The sequence below is a fragment of the Eubalaena glacialis genome, chromosome 8, assembly GCF_028564815.1.
Source record: "Eubalaena glacialis isolate mEubGla1 chromosome 8, mEubGla1.1.hap2.+ XY, whole genome shotgun sequence".
Taxonomy (NCBI): Eukaryota; Metazoa; Chordata; class Mammalia; order Artiodactyla; family Balaenidae; genus Eubalaena; species Eubalaena glacialis.
Genome location: NC_083723.1, coordinates 107,553,048 through 107,563,728, shown reverse-complemented (window position 1 = coordinate 107,563,728; position 10,681 = coordinate 107,553,048).

The window sequence follows — 10,681 nt, the reverse complement described above, 5'->3', positions numbered from 1 at the left end:
ACCGTTGGGGTGTGAGGTCCTGTCAAGACAGGGGTGGAGGACTGCGTGATGACTGGGGTCAGCAACACTCTAGCGCATACTTGAAAGCTGCCAGGAGAGTGAATCCTAAAAGTTAACTCGCTAAGGTGATGGATGGTAACTAGACTTACTGTGGTGATCATTTCACAATGTATACAAATATCTGAATTGTTACCTTGGACACCTGAAACCAATATAACATTATATGTCAATTACACCTCAATTAAAATGTTAAAAAAGACAGTCCTAGGAAAATGTGCCTGCAGCAGTACAGACCAGGGAGTGAGGGGCCTGCGGGATGGAGCTCAGGCCTCTCGGGGAGCCCAGAGAGGACTCCTAGGGTGAGCGTGCAGAGCCTGGGCCCAGCTCCCCATCCTCGTCCTTGGGGCGTTTCAGGGCGATGGTGCCAGCCCAGACCGCACCTGCCTCCTCCCGTGATGAGCTGTGAGGGGGCATCCGTGCACAGTGGGCAGCTCTGGGGTGCGAGCTGGTGGAGGGCAGCGGGCAGCGGGCATGGGCGAGGGTGGCTCCAGCCATATGTCCCGCTCAGTGTCTGGGAGCTGATCCTTCAAGGACGAAGGTACTTTCTGAGGTGGAGAGGATGGACAGGCCCTTCCACAGAGAGGAAACTGTCTGAACGGGGACTCAGAGACAGGAAAACCCACGCCTGTCAGAAGAGACGGGAGGTCCCTGGGAGGGCAGGCTGGCCAAGGGGGCTCGAAGGGCTTGAGCTGAACCCTGAAGGCCTCCCGGGACGTCTTGAGGAGTCTGGACCACGTCCCACGGAGCTGAGAGCCTCTGCCCCCACAGGGCGGTGAAGGCTCAGCTGTGCTTTCAGGAGGATGGGGGGGCGAGGCCGGGCCAGGAGACGGCTCCACTCACACCTCGAGCACGCGCTGCGGCACACCCGTGCACTGCACACACCACCCCTGGACCCGCACTGGACACACACACACACATGCATCACACCCACCCATCATGCACACTCCACACCCACAGCCACCAAGCCCACACACAGCACCCATACGTGCACGTACCCACCACATCACACGCACCCACATGACACACCACGCGGGCATCGTGCCTCCAGTAAATGCAGGTGGGCACCTGACTCTTGAACAACCTGAAGGAGTAAAACGTAAAAAGCCTGCCATCTCCGGGGCTGTTGTCGGGCATTCAGACCTTGAATAAGGTCTGGAGCTCCTGAATTTGGGGTGACCTCAGGGAACTCCGGTCTCCATCTCCCATCTGAGCCAGAGGGACTTCTGTCTGCCGCCCAGGGAGAGACTGGGCCGGGCCGTGAGGTGCCCCCTGCCCAGCTGGAGCCACAGCCGCTGGTCCTGCTCCCACCGCCTGTTCTCCCTCTGATGCACTTTGGCACCTTTCCGTCTCAGAGGACACGGTCCCCAGAGGGCCCTCTCTCGCCAGTCTCTCAGATAAGCCAGGTTATCTGTCCATCTGCTGGCCACTGACCTCTTTATCTTCTTAGGGCTCTCTTCCTGAAATAACCTGGGGTTATCTTGGCTGCCGGAGCACGCAGGCCTCCTGACAGCCCCCCTCCCAGGGAGAGTGGCCGCTCGTCACGGGCAGCTTTCAACGCCCTTCATCCAGGCCTGAATTCCACACACTACTAGGCCAGACTGCAGACCTTCTGGGAAGGGCTGGCACCTCCACCCCCATCAGATACCACGACTGCAGCCCAGGCTCGTGAGAGCACAGGTGGCCTCTCCCTCCCCCCGGGGGAGGGGGTGGTCTGCTGCTCCCTGGTTCTCTCACCCCAGCCCCGGGCAGCTGGACCCTTGTACTTGTAACCCCAGTCATCTGTTCAGAATTGGCAGACCCAAAGCCAAGCTCATCCTCTGCCTAATTCCAAACCTCCCATCTCTGCCACATTTCCATCCACTCAGTCATGTCAAAACTTTCCGAGACTCCTGGATTAAAATCTCAGGCACAGTCCAGCACCCTTCCCATCCTGGTGGTGTGCCTCACCAGCACCACAGCCCAAGCCCCGGCCCACTGCCCTCGCAGGCTGGAGTCCTCGGACAGCTCCCCTGGGTTCTGGATTCCAAGCCCCCTCCATGCAGCTGCCAGACTAACAGTCTTCAATTAACATTTCACCCTGGCACTGCCCTGCTCAAGATCCTTCCATGGCTCCCTGGTAATGGCTGCCTCAAATCTAAACATATTTGTCTGGCTCAAGGTACACCTCCACTTACCTAACATCACAGCCCACTACTCCGGTTAGGGTTGTCTCTGCTCCTGAGAGGAGGCCAGCCCCCTCTCAGTCCCCTCACACACAGGCTCTTTTGGGCCTCCATGCCTCTACCCGAGCTGATCTGCTGACCAGCAACACCCTTCCGTATCTCCTCCCCCTCGGCAAGACCCTCCCAGTCCCATTTTTGCTAAGTCCTCTTCAGTGCTTTCCAGTCATTCATTTATTCAGCCAATGTTAATTGAGCCCTTACCTCAAACAAGGCTTTCGCTGACCGGTCTCCCCTCTGAGCTCTAACAGCACAAGTAACATCTGCCCCAAACCTCTGCACAGAATCCCTTGAGATCTTGCAGGGCATCACCATTACAGGCCTGTAACCCTCCACCAAGTCGCGGGCTCCTTGAAGGCAATGCCCAGTCTCCTGCTCCTTGCATGTGCCCTAGACCATGGCTCATAGACTTGGGAACATTACAAGCTGCAGGTGGTGGTTTTTTTGTTTCTGTTTGGAGGGCTAGCACAGGATTGTCAGCTTTTTGTTTCATCAGATAAAAATGTCTTTTAATTACCGTGATGTCATAAACAAAAGCACATTTTAACGCTCATAAAGTAGCACTAGGAAAGTAGGAAGAACGTCATTCCAGAATAAAGGACAATCCTAGCAGTATGGAAAAATTCACCTCATTTTTCTTCTTCATTTCAGAAATAATCTCAGAATAAAAGGACAGTCCTTTCAAAGGAAGAAATTTAGCAAGCTGAAAAATTCATTGTTTCTTTTTCTTCAGTTCACAGGGGACGGGTGACTACTTTATCAATGTTCGTTCCAGTGTTTGGGAGCCCCTGTCTACAGCCCCTCGCCAGGTGAGCACAGCTCAAGTGAGTGGAGTGAGGGGTTGATGTCTTTGCTTGGTTGTTGCCTGGAGAAGCCTCCGTGAGTCTCCTCTCACAAGATCCAGCCTGGGAGCCAGGGACATGGCTGGCCGGGCAGTGGTGACCCCACGCCTTCAGCTCTGTCTCAGACATAGTGCCTGAATTTTTGCTCCTCTCTAGGCAGCCAGGTATTCTTGACACTGATTGCATCCCATTCTTGGGCAGTAAAATCCTGGAACCTCAGGGGAGGCAGGTGGGATGGGAGCACCTGGGGTGCTGGATAGGAGAAAAAAAAAATAGGTCACAGAAACAGTCACCCACCCAATGGCCTCATGGTTCCAAGCTGGTCAGGAGCAGTGCTGGGGTGAGGCCCCAGAGCCTCTGGCCTCACAGGCCTGGGATCCTGACCTCTCCCTGCCCTGTCCGAGCTGGGCTTCTTCAAGAGAGAAATACAACCGAAACTTTCCATTTCTCAGCCCGGGACCCTCCCACTCCCACCCCAGCCACTTCCATAAAAAGCCATTGCGGCCTCGAGGGGAGAGAGAGAGAATTTTTCCAAAGGATGCATGTGTGTATTGTTGGGAGCAGCAAGCATTTCGGTGAACTCCAGGTCACGGCACAGCCTGACAAATGGCAGGAAGTTCGGGACTTGGGCCTGACATTTTTCGCACAAAGGCCCTACGGCCCAGCCAGGTGAGCTGGGCCTGGGGACGGACACGGGGCCACCGCCCAGCATTTCCTGCCCTTTGTTGGCCCATGTGACAGCCTTCCCGGCGCTTGAAACGGCCTTTCTTTTGTGCCTGACTCCTGTTCTTTATTTATGGAGAGGAGCGTCTCGATATAGAAACGGGTGGGCCCCGAGTCGGCAGCAGGATGTGGGAACGCAGACTGGCAGCATGCCCACCAACAGGGGCAGGATCGTCGAGTTAAAATAATGTGGCCATACACTCCCAGTAATAAGCCTGGCTGGCATTTATATGCCTGAGGAGATGCTGCACAGGCTCCGCTGGCACGTTTCGGGAGATCAGGAGTCTACCCGTCCATTAGCCCGCCTGTCGGCACCACACTTTGGCTCTCCTGCCTGGGCTGCCTTCGCTGATCGTGAGTCAGTTCTGCCTGGCCCGACCCTCCAAGTCAGTGTGGGCTCCTAGAAGGAAGGGACCCTTCCTTCTCCCCATAGGAAAACCTTTCCTGTCAGCTTCGTCAGGATTAGACTCTTCTCCAGATAGCTGGCAGTGTGCCTGTGGGCATCGGTTCCCCAGGGGACCTCCGTAAGCTCCCGACATTTTCTTCATTGTCATCATTTACGATGGAATTCTTTCTAAAAGGAATCACACACTCCTGGTGCTTCAGAAGACTTGGAACAGAATTTGAGTTTTTCTTGGGAACTCGGGGTCTTGGTTAGGAATCCTGTGTGAGCAGTAGAAAGGACCCCGGGCCAGGTAGGACCAGGAGAGCTGGGTGCCATTCCTCACCCTGCCTGGCTAGCTGTGCAACCTTAAGCAAGTTCCTTCACCTCTCTGGCTCTCGGAGGTTGGCCTGATGACACCAAGTGTTCATCTTAATTCTCATGTTCTGTGGTTCCATTTGTTTTGTACCATGTGGTCATACAGTGACGTCAATACAAAAGTTACTGAGGTACATAAGGCTGTTTATCCCACACAGGAAATCATAGCTGACTTTGAGTTCTCATCATCATTTTTGGTAGATTTCTTTCTGGTCTACCTTGTTTGAAAAAAAAAGGGGGGGGACTTCCCTGGCGGTCCAGTGGTTAAGACTCCACGCTTCCACTGCAGGGGGCACGGGTTCGATCCCTGGTCGGGGAACTAAGATCCGACATCCTGCGCGGGGTGGCCAAAAAAAAAAAAAAGGTAGCCTAAAGGCTAATTTTAGACCACTGTTTATAGACCCACCAGTAGCAGCAACTCTTTCCCTTTCAAGTTCATGACTTCTTAATCTGCTAGAGCTATGTGCAAATGAAGAATTAAGAGGCTCAGAGTAAATATACAAATGCATATGTGTACTTTATGACATATTTCTGATAATCAGTGACTTTTTTTTCCTTCCTTGACTATTCCAGAAGGATGACGTTATCAGAAAGGTGAAACCTGGAACACTGAGGTACTTCTGTGCCTTTCCGTACATTCCTATGGTGCCTTCAGGGAACATAGCAGAAGTTCAATAAATTCTTGTTGAACCAGATAACCTCCCCTTCTACTCAAAATTCACCTAGAATAAAAGTCTGCCTCATCCAAGTTTATTTCTGAGCTAAGGCGTGGGGGGCAAACTGGCCTGGCCTGGCCTGCATGTTTGTTTGACAAAATCCTACTCCTCCTGCTTCCTACAAAACAGAGTGTCCCCTCTCTTCCTCATGGCCTCCTTCTTCCTCTTACGTGGACCCCATCCCATCACTCCCCCAGAAGGAAAGGCATGAGGCACTAATTAGATTTTGCCCCTCTTCAGAGTGAGATTTGGAAAATCTGGACATTTCTAGAGGCCACGCAGAGAACCTCTAGGGAGGCAGAGCTCTAAAAATGATAATAATTAACATTTGCATAGACTTCAAAATGTACAGAGCACTTTTCCATACTATATTTCACTTAGTCAGCCCTCCAGTCCTGAGGTGGTATCGCCTGCATGTGGCAGATTAACTGAGACCAGCTGCAGCTGAGTGATTTTGCAGGATTAGTTTGGAAGCCCGGGGCTTTTCCCAGTGTATCCAAACTTTTTGGTGGAAGGGCTACAGGGATGGTGAGAGTTGGTGTTGGGGGTCACCTTCTTCCAAGGGGGGAAAGACAGTTATCTTTGAGTAGAGAGGGAGGTGAGGAGGAGGCAGGGCGGGGTGGGGAGCACATGTCCCAAAGAAGACAAGAGCTTCCCCACTAGAATAAGGCAGTTTCTGGTAGATTCAGCACATTTCTTTGCCCTCAGGGTACGCTGGGAAAAACCCGGGCTTTGGGATCAGAAGATCAGAAGACATGGGCAGGACCTTGAACTCTTCCCTTCACAGGGAAAATTAAACTCCCTGATCTCCCTGTCAATTCTGTCCTCTTCCAAAGGAGAATGATAACAATAACACCACCACCCCTACCGATGCAACAGCAGCGGGGAGAATACCTGCTCCCATCCTTCCTCACAAGGTATACGTGAGGATCGAGGTGAGCTGAGTACGTGGAGATGCTCTTACAACACAAACCATAATATTCTGGCGGGTTGTCTTGTTTTCATTCACTCCACAGATATTTATTGAACATCTACCATACTCTGGGCTCTGAGGTAGGCCCTGAGGATTCAATGATGAAAAAAAAAAAAATGGTACCCATGACATGTGTCCCTGTGGGTCTGTCTACTGTACCCCTTACTGCCCCTGCTTTGGTCCTGCTAGCTATGGAACAGTGCAGGCCACCTCTTTAGGCATCAGGGTCCTTATCTGATGTAGGAATTAAGTGACTTCATTTATATGAAGCGTCTACGTCTAACACCGTGCCTGTCACAGAAGGAGCGAACACTCTATAATCATTTTCTCCAGAAGTGCCCTTTAATGTCACATCTCTCTCTAAACAGGAATACTAGGATTCTTGTGCCCTGAGCTTAGTCACCAGCTAAAAGACCTCCCTTTGCCCGCACCACCACCCCCAACCCCATCAATGCAAGTGAAGGCAGCCCTCGGAACTCTGATGCATTCGTTCAGTCTTGGGTGTATGTGTGTGTGTGTGTGTGTGTGTGTGTGTGTATGTGTGTTCTTTGTGCCTTACCTCTCCAAGTAGAACACGGTTCCTGGCAGGTAGGGACTCACTCAACCAGCCTCTTCTCCTCCCCCCGGGGAACCGAAAGGGACAGGGAAGCTGTCCATCTTACCCAGTCAGTGAGAAATCCCTCCCAACTCTAGTTCTATCGACTTTCTTTCTGGCTCACTACTGAAGTGTGAAGTGTTCTGACAGCACAGCAAGGAAGTGTCAGGAAGTTCCTGCGACACTGAAGGTGAACGCAGGATAATTTAATAATCTAAGGAACATCTGCTACTCTGTTTTCTCAGACACAACGAGTCCAGGGGTAAAAATGGGCCACAGAGACTATAAACGGGCCAGTATTTTCCTGGCTCCCTGCTCCCAGGACCCACCCTCCTGGAGTCCCAGTCTATAACTAGGGAGCCTGCCATGTAAGAACATAGCTCTCGAGTCTGGCCGCCGACGTCCTTACCACCTGCCCTGGTGCCGGCCCAGATGGCACCTTTGTGCTAATCAGGAGAGGGCCCTCATGTTCTGGGCAGGTCACGCCCACACCGACTTAACTTCCCAGGCTACACGGTAGCCCTCCAGGTTCCTGCCATGATGGCCGCTACTCCATGCTGTTGATGCTGCTGCCAACCGTGCTGCTCTCTGCCCCGATGGAGCCTCTGGCCATCACAGCCTGGGCCACTGATGCTTCCTGCTCTCTCGGTGCCTATGTCTCTTTCTGCCTTTATTTCCTTTGTGATTCAGCCCCCTCTGTATGGGAGCTGGGCCACAGCACAGCCTTGGAAACAGATATTTGCTGGCCTCAGAATTGAAACTTCTCTCTGGCCTTGGCCTGTTGTTCTAGAACCTGAGAGATGTGCATGATTCTATCCTTCCTTAGGATCAGTTTCCTGCCAGGAGGCTCCTAGACTCTCACGCAGGTAAAGGCCTCTCTTTATTAGACCTGGGTCCTAATGGAGACACAGTCTGACTACCGGCAAAGCCAGGCTCAGAGTCTCTAGGGCTTTAGTCTAACTGCCTTCCATGCCTGCAGACCCACCTGTAGTGCCTCTGTTGAATCCCTACTGTGATAGATAGGTCCTCCTGGGGGCATCCATATGATCTTTTAAATTGCTTTCACTACTAGAAAGTTCTTCCTATGTTCATTTGACAAATCTTTATAGAAGCCATTCCTAAGTCCCAGCCCCAGCCCTTTATTCTGGGGACAGGCCAGATGGGGTCTCTGCTCGCACAGAGCTTAAGTTTAAGTTGGGCAGGCGGGAGGGTGGGGGGGGGGTAGAAAACACAGAGCATACAAATGATAATGAGATGGTTGAAGAAAACCGAGCTCCACAATGAGGAAACTCCAGGGCGCAGAGGGTGGTGCCTCTGAGGATCTTCAGGGTGGAGACCTGGGGACCAGAGGGGTCAGCCATGGAGATGGTGAGAGCAGAGGCTCCCAGGGCAGAAGAGCAAGGCTGGGAAAGAAGGCCAGTGGGGCTGGAGCAGGCACTGGGAATGGACCTTTGCCTCCACTACACGAAGGAGGTAGGAGAGGTGGAAGGAAAGAAATGGGGACTCAGTCCTCACTTTACAAGGAATCCTTCCTTTTTAGAGCAAGAGCTGCCACCACCTCTACCAGCAACACAAACCTTCCGTCATCACCCCAACTTCCTCATGTGCAGCCACTTCTCACCTCTCACCTGCGGATCCTTCTGACCAGCACGCCCTTCCACCCCACCCTTCAGGCCCTGGAAAATTCCTCCTTAACCGATGAGATCCCGCTCAAAATTTCCTTCCTCTGAGAAGCTTTCCCAGACTCCCGCCTGCAGGCCGAGGTGACCGCTCTTCCCTGTCCTTCGAGGAGCTTTGTCCCCTCTGCCGGATGCTGAGAGAGTGGGCTCAGGAGGCAGACCCAGGCAGGTTCCACCGCACCAGCTGTGTGATGTGAGGTATTCATTTCCTAGGGCTGCTCTAACAGAGGACCACAAACTGGGTGGCTTATTTTTATTTATTGTCTCTCAGTTCTGGAGGCCAGAAGTCTGAAATCAGGGTGTTGGCAATGCTGATTCTTTCTGGGGACTCTAGGGAAAACCTGTCCATGCCTCTCAACTAGCTTCTGGTGATGGCTGGTGGCCTTGACCTTCCTTGGCTGGTAGACACATGACTCCAATCTCTGCCTCCGTCTTCACCTGCAGTCTTCTCCCTGTGTGTCTATCTTCACCTGGTGCTCTCCTCTCTCTCTCCTCTTCTTAAAACTATACCAGCCATATGGGATTAAGGGCCCATCTATTCCAGTGTGAACTCACTTTAACTTACCTACATCTGCAACGACCCTATTTCCAAATAAGGTTGCATTCTCAGATACTGGGGATTAGGACTTCAACATATCTTTTTGGAGAACACAATTCAACCTATAGCACCTGGGTTAAGTTTAAACTGTTTCCTCCTCTCTAAAACACATTAAGAAAGGATCTTCTGGGGCTTCCCTGGTGGCGCAGTCGTTAAGAATCCACCTGCCAATGCAGGGCACACGGGCGTGAGCCCTGGTCTGGGAAGATCCCACATGCCATGGAGCAACTAAGCCCGTGTGCCACAACTACTGAGCCCGTGTGCCACAAATACTGAAGCCCATGCGCCTAGAGCCCGTGCTCCGCAACAAGAGAAGCCACTGAAATGAGAAGCCCGTGCACTGCAATAAAGAGTAGCCCCCACTCGCCGCAACTAGAGAAAGCCCGCGCGCAGCAGCAAAGACCCAACGCAGCCAAAAATAAATAAATAAAATAAATAAATTTATTTTAAAAAAAAGAAAAGGATCTTCCTTCTAACGCAAAGATTAAATGAGCTAATGGGTATCTAAGGCTTGCCATGGCACATAATAAACCTTCAAAAAGGTAGCTGCTAATGTTAATAATAGCTGGCCAGTCCATTATGAGTTCTTCCAGGTAGACGTCATGTCTTATCCCTTTTTCTTTTTAACCCTCAGTATCTAGCACAAAGTTTGTGGCTCAAAAATTTTTGCTGTCTGAATGAGCTGCTGCCATTTTAAAGGCAAGGTTAAGGTCAACGGAGTGATTTTGAACATCTCTGTCCCCATCAAAGAAAATGTATTGGGAGCATTAGGCAATGGTTCAAACTTTCTTGGATGAGTGTTCAATGAGCTCTGGATGCCTAAAAGTCATCTCAAAATTTATTATATTATTAAATCAAAAAAATGCCTCCAAATGATTATCTCAGAATATCTTCAAATTATTCTCAAAAAGCCTTTTTAAAAAAATTCTATGAGGGGCAGAAAGAAATATTGTTAATTAATCTTTTAATTAGTGCTTATCATACACAATATATGTCCTAGCGAAAACTTATGAGGTAGCAATGCTGTGTTTTTTATGTGCTGCCTGTACATTTTATGGTTCACTGGGGCCCTTTGTGTAATCGATATGATCAGTACATTTATGTACATTTGTAAAACGCTTTGGAGCATAATGTTATTGTTTTAAGTGATTATAAACGTTTATGGTTCTTTGCTCTTATGACATCTCCAGTCATATATGTGTCTTTTGAGGCCAAGTCTTTATTTCAGAATGTAACCTCCAACTGCAGCATTATTTTTATGGAGAAAATGTGATCTGCTTCACAATGACTCACTTTATGGTTAGTTTCCAGGGACAGAAAGTAGAGAAAAGTGATGAATTCTTTTTTAAAACTTAAGTCCACCCCACCTGCTCCCTTTACCTCCCTATCCCTCACTCCCCACCCCAGCCTGTCTCTGGGTGCAGGCTGGATTAAGTGAAATAGGATGCATCTCAACCCTAGGCCAAGTGGGAGCTCTTTTTGAGCAGGATTCAAGGTTTCTGTTATGTTCATCTTG